This window comes from Lampetra fluviatilis, unplaced genomic scaffold (assembly GCF_964198595.1).
Source record: "Lampetra fluviatilis unplaced genomic scaffold, kcLamFluv1.1 SCAFFOLD_504, whole genome shotgun sequence".
NCBI classification, from domain to species: Eukaryota; Metazoa; Chordata; class Hyperoartia; order Petromyzontiformes; family Petromyzontidae; genus Lampetra; species Lampetra fluviatilis.
The window spans coordinates 1-19,434 of record NW_027621695.1 but is presented as its reverse complement, the minus strand read 5'-3'; positions in this window follow the sequence as shown (position 1 = coordinate 19,434).

Genomic DNA, 19,434 nt, shown 5'->3' with positions numbered 1-19,434 from the left:
AGTGAGACACAGGGTAGAGAGACACTGGGTAGTGAGGCACTGGGTAGTGAGACACTGGGTAGTGAGACACTGCTAGTGAGACACTGGGTAGTGGGACACTGGGTAGTGAGACACTGCTAGTGAGACACTGCTAGAGAGACACTGGGTAGTGAGACACTGCTAGAGAGACACTGGGTAGTGAGACACTGCTAGAGAGACACTGGGTAGAGAGACACAGGGTAGTGAGACACTGGGTAGTGAGACACTGGGTAGTGAGACACTGGGTGGTGAGACACTGGGTAGAGAGACACTGGGTAGTGAGACACTGGGTAGAGAGACACTGCTAGAGAGGCACTGCTAGGGAGACATTGGGTAGAGAGACACTGGGTAGAGAGACACAGGGTAGTGAGACACTGGGTAGTGAGACACTGGGTAGTGAGACACTGGGTAGTGAGACACTGGGTAGAGAGACACTGGGTAGTGAGACACTGCACTAACACCAATTCCCATCTTCTTGATGCTACGATCAGCGCGTAAATCTATTCTGTTGGGACGCGGTTAATATTATTAAAGTATTTTGCTTGCTGTAAATATATGTTCTTAATATTTTACGTTCAAATATATATAATATAAGTATCGAAGGCGTTTGTGTCTGTGTGTTTGTGTGTATCTGTACGTCAGTGTTGCGTCAACGATTCAGAGACAGATGTTCTAGAAGGTCCCACGAGTTTCGGTAAAGTCACGTAGAAGGGAAATAATAAAATTATAAAATTATAAAACATAATAAAATACAATTCTCACGACGTTTCGGACACAACGCAAGCAGCCGTCCTCAGGTGAAGAACAGGTCTGTCGGAAAGACAGCGTCTGAATGAAACACCACCAAGCTTGGCTATGGGCAGTGCTGAGTCTATGGTGCAGTGTTGAGTCTATGGGTGACAGTGTTGAGTCTATGGTGCAGTGTTGAGTCTATGGGGCAGTGTTGAGTCTATGGGTGACAGTGTTGAGTCTATGGTGCAGTGTTGAGTCTATGGGCAGTGCTGAGTCTATGGGCAGTGCTGAGTCTATGGTGCAGTGTTGAGTCTATGGTGCAGTGTTGAGTCTATGGGTGACAGTGTTGAGTCTATGGTGCAGTGTTGAGTCTATGGGCAGTGCTGAGTCTATGGGTGACAGTGTTGAGTCTATGGTGCAGTGTTGAGTCTATGGGGCAGTGTTGAGTCTATGGTGCAGTGTTGAGTCTATGGTGCAGTGTTGAGTCTATGGTGCAGTGTTGAGTCTATGGTGCAGTGTTGAGTCTATGGTGCAGTGTTGAGTCTATGGGCAGTGCTGAGTCTATGGTGCAGTGTTGAGTCTATGGGCAGTGTTGAGTCTATGGGTGGCAGTGTTTAGTCTATGGGCAGTGTTGAGTCTATGGGCAGTGTTGAGTCTATGGGCAGTGTTCAGTCTATGGGCAGTGTTCAGTCTATGGGCAGTGTTCAGTCTATGGGCAGTGTTGAATCTATGGGCAGTGTTGAGTCTATGGGCAGTGTTGAGTCTATGGCAGTGTTGAGTCTATGGGCAGTGTTGAGTCTATGGGCAGTCTTCTTGGTTCTTTCGGTAAAGTCACGTAGAAGGGAAATAATAAAATAATAAAAATATTAAACATAATAAAATACAATTATCACGACGTTTCGGCCACAACGCAAGCAGCCGTCCTCAGGTGAAGAATGAAACACCACCAAGCTTGGAGCGTCTATTTAAGCTGCTGGGTTGGAGGGGGGAAGAAGGGCGCCTTGACAAAATGATTTGCATATCAAGAGGAATTTAGCATATTTATGGGAAATGCGTAGGAGGTGGGCGGCGGGGTTTCAAAGTCATATTATGCCCGTGCATTATGCAGGATTAGCAGCATCAAAGGGAGGGGATAGGGGTACCATTAACAAAGGGAAGGAATGTTAATAGTATGTAGCTGCAGTAACTAAACAACCACGTAAAAAACTATAAACTACATAGTATCATCAGTATACTAAGTATACTCTCCAATAAGCTGAGCTACTAACAGTAAGTAATACATTACAATTCTACGTCGCAAAAAAATATAATATGCTTCCAGCTAAACTTTTTTCTCTTACATCACACGGTCTACCCCGTACTGAAGATTCTAGAAGGTGGTCACATGGTCAGGGCAGAGCCGGTCACTGCCTGGGAGGTTATAAGCCGGGTCTCCCAAAGGGACCGGCGGCTGTTGTTCATCCTGAAGGATCTACGTTCTACGCCGTACAGGTGAGGGGCTAGGGCTGGTCACGTGGTCGTGGTCGACATCCTCATGGAGGATTCTTGAAGGTGGTCACATGGTCAGGGCAGAGCTGGTCACCGCCAGGAAGGATCTAAGTCGGGTCTCCCAGAGGGACCAACAGCTGTTGTTCATCCTGAAGGATCTACGTTCTACGCCGTATAGGTGAGGGGCTAGGGCTGGTCACGTGGTCGGGGTCGAAATCCTCCTGGAGGATTCTGGAAGGTGGTCATATGGTCAGGGCGGAGCCGGTCATGGCCAGGAAGGATCTAAGTCGGGTCTCCCAGAGGGACCAGCGGCTGTTGTTCATCCTGAAGGATCTATGTTCTACGCCGTATAGGTGAGGGGCTAGGGCTGGTCACGTGGTTGGAGTCAAGATCCTGCCGGAGGATTCTAGAAGGTGGTCACATGGTCAGGGCAGAGCCGGTCATGGCCAGGAAGGATCTAAGCCCGGTCTCCCAGAGGTACCGGCGGCTGTTGTTCATCCTGAAGAAATCTTCGTCCCACATTCTACAAGTAGGGGCTAGGGCTGGTCACGTGGTTGGGGTCAAGATCCTGCCGGAGGATTCTAGAAGGTGGTCACATGGTCAGGGCAGAGTCGGTCACCGCCAGAGAAGATCTAAGCCAGGTTCCCCTGAGAGACCAGCGGCTGTTGTTCATCCTGAAGGATCTACTTTCTACGTTCTACAAGTGGGGGCTAGGGGCTGGTCACGTGGTCGGGGTCAAGATCCAGCCGGAGGATTCTTGAAGGTGGTCACATGGTCAGGGCGGAGCCGGTCACCGCCAGGTAGGATCTAAGCCGGGTCGCCCAGAGGGACCAGTGGCTGTTGTTCATCCTGAAGGATCTACGTTCTACGCCGTACAGGTGAGGGGCTAGGGCTGGTCACGTGGTTGGGGTCAAGATCCTGCCGGAGGATTCTAGAAGGTGGTCACATGGTCAGGGCAGAGCCGGTCACGGCCTGGGAGGTTATAAGCCGGGTCTCCCAGAGGGACCAGCGGCTGTTGTTCATCCTGAAGGATCTACGTTCTACGCCGTACAGGTGAGGGGCTAGGGCTGGTCACGTGGTTGGGGTCAAGATCCTGCCGGAGGATTCTAGAAGGTGGTCACATGGTCAGGGCAGAGCCGGTCACCGCCAGAGAAGATCTAAGCCGGGTTCCCCTGAGAGACCAGCGGCTGTTGTTCATCCTGAAGGATCTACGTTCTACGCCGTACAGGTGAGGGGCTAGGGCTGGTCACGTGGTTGGGGTCGAGATCCTGCTAGAGGATTCTAGAAGGTGGTCACATGGTCAGGGTAGAGCCGGTCACCGCCAGAGAAGATCTAAGCCGGGTCGCCCAGAGGGACCGGCGGCTGTTGTTCTTCCTGAAGGATCTACGTTCTACGCCGTACAGGTGAGGGGCTAGGGCTGGTCACGTGGTCGGGGTCGACATCCTCATGGAGGATTCTAGAAGGTGGTCACATGGTCAGGGTTGAGCCAGTCACCACCAGGGAGGGTCTAAGTCGGGTCCCCCATAGGGACCAGCGGCTGTTGTTCATCCTGAAGGATCTACGTTCTACATTCTACAAGTAGGGGCTGGTCACGTGGTTGGGGTCGAGATCCTGCTAGAGGATTCTAGAAGTTGGTCACATGGTCAGGGCAGAGCTGGTCACCGCCAGGGAAGATCTAAGCCGGGTCTCCCAGAGGTACCAGCGGCTGTTGTTCATCCTGAAGGATCTATGTTCTGCGCCGTACAGGTGATGAGCTAGACGTGGTCACGTGGTCGGGGTCGAGATCCTGATGGAGGATTCTGGGAGGTGGTCGTGGCTAAGGCGTGGAGCCGGTCACAGCCAGCTGCTGTGGTTCATCCTGAAGAATCTCCGTTCTCCGTTCCGTATTCTACAGAAGTCTCCAACACGAGGACCTGGTCCTGACCTCTTGATCCCGGTCCGTAGCAGCTACTCTTTGGTTCTTTCGGTAAAGTGACGTAGAAGGGAAATAATGAATAGATCGCGACGTTTCGATCGCAACGCGTGCAATCGTCATCAGGTGGGACAACCACAGCAAGACAAAAATGCTGGGAAAAAACTACTGCAGCAGTTCATCTTCTTGGTTCTTTCGGTAAAGTCTTCACGTAGAAGGGAAATAATAAAATCATAAAATAATAAAAATAACAAATCTTCTTGGTTCTTTCGGTAAAGTCACGTGGAAGGGAAATAATAAAAAATAATAAAAATAACAAATCTTCTTGGTTCTTTCGGTAAAGTCACGTAGAAGGGAAATAATAAAATAATAAAAATAAAACATGGTAACATTATTCTCACGACGTTTCGGCCACAACGCAAGCAGCCGTCCTCAGGTGAAGAACAGGTCTGTCGGAAAGACAGCGTCTGAATGAAACGTCGTGAGAATTGTATTTTATGATGTTTTATTTTTATAATTTTATTATTTCCCTTCTACGTGACTTTACCGAAAGAACCAAGAAGATGCTACGATTTAAACCCACGACCTCCTGTAGACCAGGCGAGGTAGTCAACATCTCACAGGGTCTGGGATCGAACCCACGACCTCCTGTAGACCAGGCGAGGTGATTAACATCTCACAGGGTCTGAGACCGAACCCACGACCTCCTGTAGACCAGGCGAGGTGGTTAACATCTCACAGGGTCTGGGATCGAACCCTCGACCTCCTGTAGGCCAGGCGAGGTAGTCAACATCTCACAGGGTCTGGGATCGAACCCACGACCTCCTGTAGACAAGGCGAGGTAGTCAACATCTCACAGGGTCAGAGACCGAACCCACGACCTCCTGTAGACCAGGCGAGGTAGTCAACATCTCACAGGGTCTGGGATCGAACCCACGACCTCCTGTAGACAAGGCGAGGTAGTCAACATCTCACAGGGTCAGAGACCGAACCCACGACCTCCTGTAGACCAGGCGAGGTAGTCAACATCTCACAGGGTTTTGGGATCGAACCCACGACCTCCTGTAGACAAGGCGAGGTAGTCAACATCTCACAGGGTCAGAGACCGAACCCACGACGTCCTGTAGACCAGGCAAGGTAGTCAACATCTCACAGGGTCAGAGACCGAACCCACGACCTCCTGTAGACCAGGCGAGGTAGTCAACATCTCACAGGGTTTTGGGATCGAACCCACGACCTCCTGTAGACCAGGCGAGGTAGTCAACATCTCACAGGGTTTTGGGATCGAACCCACGACCTCCTGTAGACCAGGCGAGGTAGTCAACATCTCACAGGGTTTTGGGATCGAACCCACGACCTCCTGTAGACCAGGCGAGGTAGTCAACATCTCACAGGGTTTTGGGATCGAACCCACGACCTCCTGTAGACCAGGCGAGGCAGTCAACATCTCACAGGGTCTGGGATCGAACCCACGACCTCCTGTAGACCAGGCGAGGTAGTCAACATCTCACAGGGTTTTGGGATCGAACCCACGACCTCCTGTAGACCAGGCGAGGTAGTCAACATCTCACAGGGTCTGGGATCGAACCCACGACCTCCTGTAGACCAGGCGAGGTAGTCAACATCTCACAGGGTTTTGGGATCGAACCCACGACCTCCTGTAGACCAGGCGAGGCAGTCAACATCTCACAGGGTCTGGGATCGAACCCACGACCTCCTGTAGACCAGGCGAGGTAGTCAACATCTCACAGGGTTTTGGGATCGAACCCACGACCTCCTGTAGACCAGGCGAGGTAGTCAACATCTCACAGGGTCTGGGATCGAACCCACGACCTCCTGTAGACCAGGCGAGGTAGTCAACATCTCACAGGGTCAGAGATCGAACCAACGACCTCCTGTAGACCAGGAGAGGTAGTCAACATCTCACAGGGTCTGGGATCGAACCCACGACCTCCTGTAGACCAGGCGAGGTAGTCAACATCTCACAGGGTCTGGGATCGAACCCACGACCTACTGTAGACCAGGCGAGGTAGTCAACATCTACCTAGCCAAGCGCAGTGACCCACGACTTCGCATGAATAAGTTAGGCAAGGTTAGGGATGGACGCTTCGTTTATTTATTAATTTAAGGAGTTGCCAAATGTAGCCCCAGGTAGCCTCTGGCAGGGCTGTAGGGGCAAGTGCTGTTACACAGACACAGACAAAGGTAGCCCCAGGTATCCTCTAGCAGGGCTGTAGGGGCAAGTGCGAGTAGCAGTATTGACTATGAAACTAACTATATTCATATCGACCCACAGAGACTCATACTCATAGAGTCACCCACCCACTTACCCACTAACTCATTCACTCACTCACTCACTCACCCACCCACTCACTCACCCACTCACCCACTCACAACTCACTAACCCACTCACTCACCCATTCACCCACTCACTCACCCACTCACTCACCAGTTCACTCATTCACTCACTCACCAACTCACTCACCAACTCACTCACCCACTCACTCACCCACCCACCCACCCACTCACTCACCCACTCACCCACTCACAACTCACTAACCCACTCACTCACCCACTCACCCACTCACTCACCAACTCACTCACCCACTCACTCACCCACCCACCCACCCACTCACTCACCCACTCACCCACTCACAACTCACTAACCCACTCACTCACCCACTCACCCACTCACTCACCCACTCACTCACCAGTTCACTCATTCACTCACTCACCAACTCACTCACCAACTCACTCACCCACTCACCAACTCACTCACCCACTCAGCAACTCAGCAACTCACTCAGCCACTCACTCACTCAGCCACTCACTCACTCACTCACCCACTCAGCCACTCACTCACTCACCCACTCACCTACTCATCTACCCACTCACCCACTCACACACTCACTCACTCAGCCACTCATTCACTCACCCACTCACCACTCACTCAGCCACTCACTCACTCAGCCACTCACTCACTCAGCCACTCACTCACTCAGCCACTCACTCACCCACTCACTCACTCAGCCACTCACTCACTCACCCACTCACCCACCCACTCACCCACACCACACACACCCACTAACCACTCACTCACCCACCCACTCACTCACCCACTCACTTACCCACTCAATCACCCACTCACTCACTCACCCACTCACTCACCCACTCACCCACTCAGTCACTCACTCACACAGCCATTCACTCACTCACCCACACACTCACCCACCCACTCGCCCATTCACCCACTCACTCACCCACTCACCCACTCACACACTCACCCACTCACTCACCCACCCACTCACCCACCCACTCACTCACTCATTGACTCACCCACTCACTCACCCACTCACTCACTCATTGACTCACCCACTTACAAGCTCATTCACTAACTCACCAGCTCACTCATTCACTCACTCACCCACCCACGTCACCCACCACTCACTCACTCATTGACTCACCGACTCACCCACTCACTCACCACTTACCCACTCAATCACTCATTGACTCATTGACTCACCCACTTACAAAGCTCAGTCACTAACTCACCAGCTCACTCATTCACGGTCACTCACTCACACACTCACACACTCACTCACCCACTCACTCACACACTCACTCACTCACCCACTCACACCCACTCACCACCACCACCCACCACCCACCCACTCACCTCACCCACTCACTCACCCACTCACCCCACCCACTCACTCACCCACTCACTCACCCACTCACCCACTCACCCCACTCCACTCACTCACCCACCACTCACCCACCCACTCACCACTCACCCACCACTCACACCACCCACCCACTCACCCACTCACTCACACCACTCACCACTCCCCACCACCACCCACCCACCCACTCACCCTCACCCACCCACCCACTCACCCACCTCACACACTCACCCCCACCCACTCCACTCACCACCCACTCACTCCCACCCACTCACCCACTCACTCACCCACCCACTCACCCACACACACACTCACCCCACCCACTCACCCACTCACCACCACCACCCACTCACCCACTCACACACCCACCCACCCACCCACTCACTCACACCACTCACTCACCCACCACTCACCACTCCACTCACCACCCACTCACACCCACTCACCCACCCACTCCACTCACCCACTCACTCACCCACCACCCACTCACCCACTCACCCACTCACCACCCACTCACCCACCCACATCACCCACTCACCCCACTCACACCCACTCACCACACCCACTCACTCACCCACTCACTCACCCACTCACCTCACCACCACTCACTCACCCACCTCACTCACCCACACCACTCACCCACTCACACCTCACCCACCACTCACTCACTCACCCACACACTCACCCCACTCACCCACACACCCCTCACTCACCCACTCACTCACTCACCCACTCACTCACCCACCCACTCACCACTCACCCACTCACTCACCCACTCACTCACCCACCCACTCACTCCACCCACTCACTCACCCCACTCACCCACTCACCCACTCCACACTCACCCAACCCACTCACTCACTCACCCACTCACTCACCCACTCACCCACTCACACACCCACTCACTCACCCACTCACTCACTCACCCACTCACTCACCCACACACACACCCACCCACTCACCCACTCACTCACCCACTCACCCACTCACTCACCCACTCACTCACCCACCCACTCACCCACTCACTCACCCACTCACTCACCCACCCACTCACTCACCCACACACCCACTCACCCACTCACACACTCACCCACCCACTCACTCACTCACCCACTCACTCACCCACTCACCCACTCACTCACCCACTCACTCACCCACTCACTCACTCACCCACTCACTCACCCACTCACTCACCCACTCACTCACCCACTCACTCACCCACTCACTCACCCACTCACTCACCCACCCACTCACCCACTCACACACTCACCCACCCACTCACTCACTCACTCACCCACTCACTCACCCACTCACCCACTCACCCACTCACTCACCCACTCACTCACTCACCCACTCACTCACCCACTCACTCACCCACTCACTCACCCACTCACCCACCCACTCACTCACCCACTCACTCACCCACTCACCCACTCACCCACTCACTCACTCACCCACTCACCCACTCACCCACTCACCCACTCACTCACCCACTCACTCACCCACCCACTCACCCACTCACTCACCACTCACCCACTCACTCACCCACTCACTCACCCACTCACTCACTCACCCACTCACTCACCCACCCACTCACTCACCCACTCACACACACCCACTCACTCACCCACCACTCACCCACTCACTCACCCACTCACCCACTCACCACTCACTCCCCACTCACTCACCCACCCACTCACCCACTCACTCACCCACTCACCCACTCACTCACCCACTCACCCACCCACTCACTCACTCACCCACTCACTCACCCCACCCACTCACTCACCCACTCACTCACCCACTCACTCACCCACCCACTCACCCACTCACCCACTCACTCACCCACTCACCCACTCACCCACTCACTCACCCACTCACTCACATCGTGGTGACTAATGGATGAGGGTCGCCCTTCTCACGTTCCAAAGCCCGAGGTTGTGATCTCTTCACCAGCTGATGCCTCTGTGTGAGTGTGTGTGTGTCTGTGTGTGTCTGTGTGTGTCTGTGTGTGTCTGTGTGTGTCTGTGTGTGTGTGTCTGTGTGTGTGTGTCTGTGTGTGTGTGTCTGTGTGTGTGTCTGTGTCTGTGTGTGTCTGTGTGTGTGTCTCTGTGTGTGTGTCTGTGTGTGTGTGTCTGTGTGTGTGTGCGTCTGTCTGTGTGTGTGTCTGTGTGTCTGTGTGTGTGTCTGTGTGTCTGTGTGTGTGTGTCTGTGTGTGTGAGCGCGGCACGGGCTAGAGAAGAGATGGAGTGATGTGGTACAGGAGGACGTGGAGCTGAGTGGACTTGCCGATGACTGGTACCAGCGGTGTCAAGATCGGCCTCAGTGGAGGAGGCTCGTGAAGGACGCTGCTACTGGGAAGTACCAGGCTAGGTGCACCTTGAGGCTACTGGGCAGTTGGAGGCAGTCGCCCTCCAGCAACAACGGAGGGCGGAGGAGCGACGCTCACAACAACGAGCGGAGCGCCGGGTGGCTAAAGCACAGCAAGTTGGCACAGTAGGGGGCACAGGTGGTGCATCAGCCAGTCATCTCGGTCATCTCGGTCAGTCGACCCGTGGCCACCTGCTGGGTCTGCCCCGTGACCTCCTGCTGCCAGCGGGCGTTCGACACTTCACGTGGCAGCCTCAAGGTGCACCTAGCCTGGCACAAGCGTCGTGGTGACGTCACCGCAGTAGGAATCTGATCGCGACTCGAGGTGCATCATTCACAGGGGGTCCCTGAAGGTGACCCCCCCCCCCCCCACTTCATGGAACAGCCCCCACCCTCCACCCTCCACCCTCTCACCCCCCCCCCCTCTCTCTCACCCCCCCCACCCCCACCCCGCCTCCCCCACCCCCTCACCCCCCCCTCTCTCCACCCCCCCCTCCCTCTCACCCCCACCCCCCACCCTCTCACCCCCACCCCCCACCCCCCCACCCCCCACCCCCCCCCCCACCCCCCCCACCCCTCTCACCCCCCACCCTCTCACCCCCCCCCCCTCTCCTCTCACCCCCCCACCCCCCCACCCCCCACCCCCCCACCCCTCTCACCCCCCCACCCCCCACCCCCCCCCACCCCCCCACCCCCCACCCCCCACCCCCCACCCCCCACCCCCCCACCCCCCACCCCCCACCCCCCACCCACCCCCCCCCCACCCCCCACCCCCCACCCCCCACCCCCCCACCCCCCACCCCCACCCCCCACCCTCTCACCCCCCACCCTCTCCACCCCCCCCCCTCTCTCTCACCCCCCCACCCCCCACCCCCCACCCCCCACCCTCTCACCCCCCCACCCCCCACCCCCCCCACCCCCCCACCCCCCACCCCCCACCCCCCACCCCCACACCCCCCACCCCCCACCCCTCACCCCCCACCCCCCCCACCCCCCCACCCCCCACCCCCCCACCCTCTCACTCCCCAGGTAAGGCCCAGCCTCAGAGCGGCTTCTCTCGAGGGCATTCACGCAAAGCCCAGTGGCTGTGTCCGTCTTGCAGCCTCTGTCTCTGTGTCTCTCTGTGTGTCTCTGTGTGTCTCTGTGTGTCTCTGTGTGTGTCTCTCTGTGTCTCTCTGTCTCTCTGTCTCTGTGTGTCTCTGTGTCCGTCTTGCAGCCTCGGTCTCTCTGTGTCTCTCTGTGTCTCTGTGTGTCTCTGTGTGTCTCTGTGTGTGTCTCTCTGTGTCTCTCTGTCTCTCTGTCTCTCTGTGTCTCTGTGTCTCTGTGTCCGTCTTGCAGCCTCGGTCTCTCTGTGTCTCTCTGTGTCTCTGTGTGTCTCTGTGTCTCTCTGTGTGTGTCTGTGTGTGTCTCTCTGTGTCTCTCTGTCTCTCTGTCTCTCTGTGTCTCTGTGTCCGTCTTGCAGCCTCTGTCTCTCTGTGTCTCTGTGCGTCTCTGTGTGTCTCTGTGTGTGTGTCTGAGTGTCTCTGTGTGTCTCTGTGTCTCTCTGTCTCTCTGTGTCTCTGTGTCCGTCTTGCAGCCTCTGTCTCTCTGTGTCTCTGTGCGTCTCTGTGTGTCTCTGTGTGTGTGTCTGAGTGTCTCTGTGTGTCTCTGTGTCTCTCTGTGTCTCTGTGTCTCTCTCTCTCTGTCTCTCTGTGTGTCTCTGTGTGTCTCTCTGTGTCTCTCTGTCTCTCTGTGTGTCTCTGTGTGTCTCTCTGTCTGTCTCTCTCTGTGTCTCTCTGTCTCTGTCTCTCTGTGTCTCTCTGTCTCTCTGTGTCTCTCTGTGTCTCTCTGTCTCTCTGTCTCTCTGTGTATCTGTGTCTGTCTCTCTCTCTCTCTGTCTCTTTGTCTCTCTGTCTCTCTCTGTCTCTCTCTGTCTCTCTCTGTGTCTCTGTCTGTCTCTCAGAGACAGACAGAGACACAGAGAGACACAGACAGAGACACAGAGAGACAGAGAGGGTGATGACTGCCACGTGAGATGAGCATCTCTGGGAGCTGCTGGAACTGGTGGTTGTGGTGGTTGTGGTGGTGGTGGTGGTGGTGCTGGGGGTTGTGGTGGTGGTGGTGTCTCATCGCCACCTGTCACAGCCCAATCTCGTCTGGTGAGACAGCTGGAAAGCGATCATCATCAACACATCAACATCATCAACATCATCACCACCACCATTATCACCACCACCACCATCACCACCATCATCACCACCATCATCACCACCCATCATCACCACCATCACCACCACCACCACCATCATCACCACCATCACCCACCACCACCCCCCACCACCATCACCACCATCATCACTATCATCACTATCACATCACCACCACCATCACAACCACCATCACCACCACCATCACCATCACCACCATCACCAACATCATCACCACCGACCATCACACCACCACCATCACCACCACCATCACCACCATCACCAACATCATCACCACCACCATCACCACCACCACCATCACCACCACCATCACCACCACCACCACCACCATCATCACCACCATCACCACCACCACCATCATCACCACCATCACCACCCCCACCATCACCATCACCACCATCATCATCACCACCATCACCACTATCACCATCATCACCATCACCACCATCACCACCACCACCATCACCAACACCATCACCACCACCACCATCACCACCACCACCCATCACCACCACCATCACCACCACCATCACCACCATCACCACCATCACCACCCCCACCATCACCATCACCACCATCATCATCACCACCATCACCACTATCACCATCATCACCATCACCACCATCACCACCACCACCATCACCAACATCATCACCACCACCATCACCACCACCATCACCACCACCATCACCACCACCACCACCACCATCACCACCACCACCATCACCACCACCATCACCACCACCATCACCACTACCACCACCATCATCACCACCATCACCACCACCACCACCATCATCACCACCATCACCACCATCACCCCCACCACCCCCACCACCACCACCCCCACCACCACCATCACCACCATCATCATCACCACCATCACCACTATCACCATCATCACCATCACCACCATCACCACCACCACCATCACCACCACCACCATCACCAACATCATCACCACCACCATCACCACCACCACCATCACCACCACCATCACCAACCACCATCACCACTACCCACCACCATCATCACCACCATCACCACCACCACCCCCCACCACCACCACCCCACCACCACCATCACCACCATCATCATCACCACCATCACCATCATCACCATCACCACCATCACCACCACCACCATCACCACCACCACCATCACCAACATCATCACCACCACCATCACCACCACCATCACCACCACCATCACCACCACCACCATCACCACCACCATCACCACCACCATCACCACCACCACCACCATCATCACCACCATCACCACCACCACCATCACCACCACCATCACCACCACCATCACCACCACCATCACCACCACCACCACCACCACCCCCACCACCCCATCACCACCACCACCCCCACCGCTCCTCACCCCAAACCACGCCCCCTACCCCCCGCGTCAGCATCACGTGACAGTGACGTACGCCGCGTGACGTCACGCGCGAGCGGCGTCGTGGGCGGTCGCGCGCTGCTCCGCTGCGACGGCGCCGCCACGCGGCCGCTCCTCCATTATTGGCACCACGTGACCCGGGGGGCGTCACCCAATACGAGTCACGTGGTGGCCTGGCGATACGGGGCACAGGGAAAGGTGACACACACACAGACACACACAGACGCACAGACACACACACACAGACACACACACAGACGCACAGACACACACACACAGACACACAGACACACACAGACACACACAGACACTCACACAGACACTCACACAGACACTCACACCACACACAGACACCACACACAGACACACACACACAGACACACACACACAGACACACCACACACAGACACACACACATACAGACACACACACACAGACACACACACATACACACACACACACAGACACACACACAGACACACTCACACAGACACACACTCACACTGACATTCACACTGACCCACACACACCAGACTCACACACACACACAGACACACTGATACTCACACACTCACCACTCAGACACTCACACTGACACACACACACACACTCACATAGACACTGACATTCACACACACAGACACACACACACACACAGACACTCACTCACACAGCCTCACTCAGACACACACACACAGACTCACACACACACACAGACACACACACACACACTCACACACACACTCACACACACACTCACACACACACTCACCCACACTGACACACACACAGACACACACACACTCACACACACACTCACACACACACACACACTCACACACACAGACACACACACAGACACACACAGACACACACCCACACTCACACCACCCCCCCACCCCCCCGCCCAGGTGATGATGTCCGTGGCTCAGACTCTCGGCTCATCAGTCACCTCCGGCACCCTCCCCCGCCAATTGGGACCCTACGGAGTGGGCCCACAACCACCCTGGCCACAACAACAACAACAACCCTGGCCACCACCAACCCGGCCACCACCACCACCACAAGGAGGAGGAGATGGGAACTTGGCTGGCCATCGAGGGTTTGAAGGCCTCAGCGAGCGGCACGTTCACGTGCGAGGCAGCATGGGACCAGGGCGACGGGGGTCTTCGCTTTCTCAAGCGAAGCGTCGAGTTCACCGTCTTGTGTGAGCACGTGGGGGGGTCGCCATCTTGTGTGAGCACGTGGGGGGGTCGCCATCTTGTGTGAGCACGTGGGGGGGGTCGCCATCTTGTGTGAGCACGTGGGGGGGTCGCCATCTTGTGTGAGCACGTGGGGGGGGTCGCCATCTTGTGTGAGCACGTGGGGGGGTCGCCATCTTGTGTGAGCACGTGGGGGGGGTCGCCATCTTGTGTGAGCACGTGGGGGGGTCGCCATCTTGTGTGAGCACGTGGGGGGGTCGCCATCTTGTGTGAGCACGTGGGGGGGTCGCCATCTTGTGTGAGCACGTGGGGGGGGTCGCCATCTTTGTGTGAGCACGTGGGGGGGTGGCCATCTTGTGTGAGCACGTGGGGGGGTGGCCATCTTGTGTGAGCACGTGGGGGGGTCGCCATCTTGTGTGAGCACGTGGGGGGTGGCCATCTTGTGTGAGCACGTGGGGGGGTGGCCATCTTGTGTGAGCACGTGGGGGGGTCGCCATCTTGTGTGAGCACGTGGTGTGGTGGTCGCCATCTTGTGTGAGCACGTGGGGGTGGTGGTGGTGATGGTGGTGATGGTGGTGTTGGTGATGGTGATGATGGTCAATAGGAGAGTGTGTTGATGGTGAATCTCCCCCCGTGCCCCCCCTCCCCCCAGTCCCCGTGCCTCAGCCTCTGGTGGAGGTGGTGATGTTGATGGTGGAGGTGGTGATGTTGATGGTGGTGGTGATGGTGGTGATGGTGGTGGTGGTGATGGTGGTGGTCAATAGGAGAGTGTGTTGATGGTCAATCTCCCCCCGTGCCCCCCCCCCTCCCCCCCTCCCCCCTCCCCCAGTCCCCGTGCCCCCCCCCGTGGTGGAGGTGGTGATGGAGGTGGTGGAGGTGGTGATGGAGTCTGCGTCTCCTCGCGAGGGAGATGGCGTCTCTCTGCGCTGCTCCGTCGACTCAGGAACTCTGCCCGTGTCCTTCTTCTGGACGCGGCTACGTGGTGCTGGTGGTGGTGGCGGTGGTGGTGCTGGTGGTGGCGGTGGTGGCGGTGGTGGTGGCGGTGGTGGCGGTGGTGGTGGCGGTGCACAGTGGGTAGGTACATTGGTTCATCATCTTCATCATCATTGGCATCATCAGCATCATCAGCATCATCAACGTCAGTATCAGCAGCATCATCATCAGCAGCATCAGCATCATCAGCAGCATCATCATTAGCATCATCATCAGCATCATCATCAGCATCATCATCATCAGCATCATCATCGGTCTCAAATGATCCATGCAGTCATCGACTCACCATCACCCCGAACTCACCACGAACTCACCACGAACTCACCACCATCTCCCCCACCACCTCCCCCACCACCCACCCCCCCCTCACCCTCCCCTCACCCCCCCCTCACCCCCCCTCACCCCCCCCACCCACCCCCCCTCACCTTCCCTCACCCCCACCACCCCCCCCAACCACCACCACCACTACACCACCATCACTAACACATCATCACCACCCCCCCCACCCCACTCCCTCACCCCCCCTCACCCCCCCTCACCCTCCCCTCACCCCCCCTCACCCCCCCCTCACCCCCCCCCCCCACCCCCCTCACCCCCCTCACCCCCTCACCCCCCCCCTCACCCCCCCCCCACCCACACCCCCACTCCCCCCCCCCACCCCCCTCACCCCCCTCACCCCCACTCCCCCCCCACTCCCCCCCACTCCCCCCCTCACCCCCTCACCCCCCACCCCCCCTCACCCCCTCACCCCCTCACCCCCCCCCCCAGGCTGACGAGCTGTGGGCTGCTGCTGCTGCGGTGCCAGGCTCGGCATTCTCGTCCAGAAGCAGCGAGCTGCGTCTGGCAGCCGCCTCGAGACGCGACTCGGGCGCATACCGCTGCACAGCCCACAACGTCGTCAACAGCCTCACTAGTCTACCTGTACATCTAGACGTCTTGTGTGAGTGTGTGTGTCTGTGTCTGTGTGTCTCTGTGTGTGTCTCTGTGTGTGTGTGTGTCTGTGTGTGTGTGTGTCTGTGTGTGTGTGTCTGTGTGTGTGTGTGATACCGCTGCACAGCCCACAACGTCGTCAACAGCCTCACTAGTCTACCTGTACATCTAGACGTCTTGTGTGAGTGTGTGTGTGTGTCTGTGTGTGTCTGTGTGTGTCTCTGTGTGTCTCTGTGTGTGTGTGTCTCTGTGTGTGTCTCTGTGTGAGTGTGTCTGTGTGTCTGTGTGTGAATGATACCGATGCACAGCCCACAACGTCGTCAATAGTGTCACCAGTGTGGCAGTCTACCTAGACGTCTTGTGTGAGTGGGTCTCTCTGTGTCTCTCTCTGTCTCTCTGTGTGTCTGTGTGTGTGTGTGTGTCTCTCTGTGTGTGTCTCTGTGTGTGTCTGTGTGTGTGTGTCTCTGTGTGTCTGTGTGTGTGTGTCTCTGTGTGTCCTCTGTGTGTGTGTGTCTGTGTGTGTGTGTGATACCGATGCACAGCCCACAACGTCGTCAACAGCCTCACTAGTCTACCTGTACATCTAGACGTCTTGTGTGAGTGGGTGTGTGTGTCTGTGTGTGTGTGTGTCTGTGTGTCTCTGTGTGTGTCTCTGTGTGTCTGTGTGTGTGTGTCTGTGTCTGTGTGTGTGTGTCTGTGTGTGTGAATGATACCGATGCACAGCCCACAACGTCGTCAACAGCCTCACTAGTCTACCTGTACATCTAGATGTGCTGTGTGAGTGTCTGTGTGTGTGTCTGTGTGTGTGTCTGTGTGTGTGTGTGTCTGTGTGTGTGTGTCTGTGAGTGTGTCTGTGTGTGTGTTTGTGTGTGTGTCTGTGTGTGTGTTTGAGTGTGTGTGTGTGTCTGTGTGTCTGTGTGTGTGTGTGAGTGTGTGTGTCTGTCGTGTGTGTCTGTGTGTGTGTGTGTGTCTGTGTGTGTCTGTGTGTGTGTCTGTGTGTGTGTCTGTGTGTGTGTGTGTGTCTGTGTGTGTGTGTGTGTCTGTGTGTGGTGTGTGTCTGTGTGTATAGGTGTCTATGAGTATGGGTCTCTGTGAGTCTCTATGAGTCTCTGTGGGTCTCTGTGGGTCTCTTTAAGTCTCTGTGGGTCTCTGTGGGTCTCTATGATTCTCTGTGGATCTCTATGAGTCTCTATGAGTCTCTGTGGGTCTCTGAGTCTCTGTGGGTCTCTGTGGGTCTCTATGATTATCTGTGGATCTCTATGAGTCTCTATGTGTCTGTGGGTCTCTGAGTCTCTGTGGGTCTCTGTGGGTCTCTATGATTCTCTGTGGATCTCTATGAGTCTCTATGAGTCTCTGTGGGTCTCTGTGGGTCTCTATGTGTCTGTGGGTCTCTGAGTCTCTGTGTGTCTCTGTGGGTCTCTATGAGTCTCTGTGGGTCTCTGTGGGTCTCTATGTGTCTGTGGGTCTCTGCGTCTCTGTGTGTCTCTGTGAGTCTCTGAGTCTCTGTGGGTCTCTGTGGGTCTCTGAGTCTCTGTGTGTCTCTGTGGGTCTCTATGAGTCTCTGTGGGTCTCTGTGGGTCTCTATGTGTCTGTGGGTCTCTGAGTCTCTGTGGGTCTCTGAGTCTCTGTGGGTCTCTGTGGGTCTCTGAGTCTCTGTGGGTCTCTGTGGGTCTCTGAGGTCTCTGTGGGTCTCTGTGAGTCTCTGTGGGTCTCTGAGTCTCTGTGGGTCTCTGTGGGTCTCTGTGGGTCTCTGAGTCTCTGTGGGTCTCTATGAGTCTCTGTGGGTCTCTGTGGGTCTCTGTGGGTCTCGTTTTCTTATTATCATTCGATCTACGTGCCCTTCAGAGTGCGATCGAAACGTCGTGTTTTTGTTCGAATTTTTATTTTTTATTTATTTCATTTTTACTCACTCCATTCTTCCATCCTCATTTTCCTTCATCTATCATCTCGACTAGAGCTCACCGAAATTACCAACAATTTCTAACAATCTAACGCCACTTTACACCATTGGAACCTCATAGTTGTACGCCTTTTGGCGTCATCTGGTCCAACACCAATGGAGACTAGGCTCTAAGAAAAGCTGTCTCGGGTATGGACCAATCAACTTCAAGAACAGTGCATATCATTATCATCATCAGAGTTGTGTGTTTTGTTTGCATTACGACTGCAGGTATTGTGGTCTATGCAAACATGACTCTTTGTAGTAAAAAAGGTGTCAGTTTTGTTGGCAGATAAAAGGGGTAAAAAACAAATTATCGAGGTTTTTGTTCGAATTTTTATTTTTTAATTTTTTTATTTTCACTCACTCCATTCTTCCAACCTCATTTTCCTTCACCCATCCTCTCGACGATCCTTCACCGAAATCACCAACGATTTCCAACAAACTAACGCCACTTTCTCGCCACCCCCCCCCCCCACTCCACTCCACGCAACACAGACGGCCCGGACAATCCCAACGTTTGGCTGGAAAGGGAGGAGGGGGGGGAGG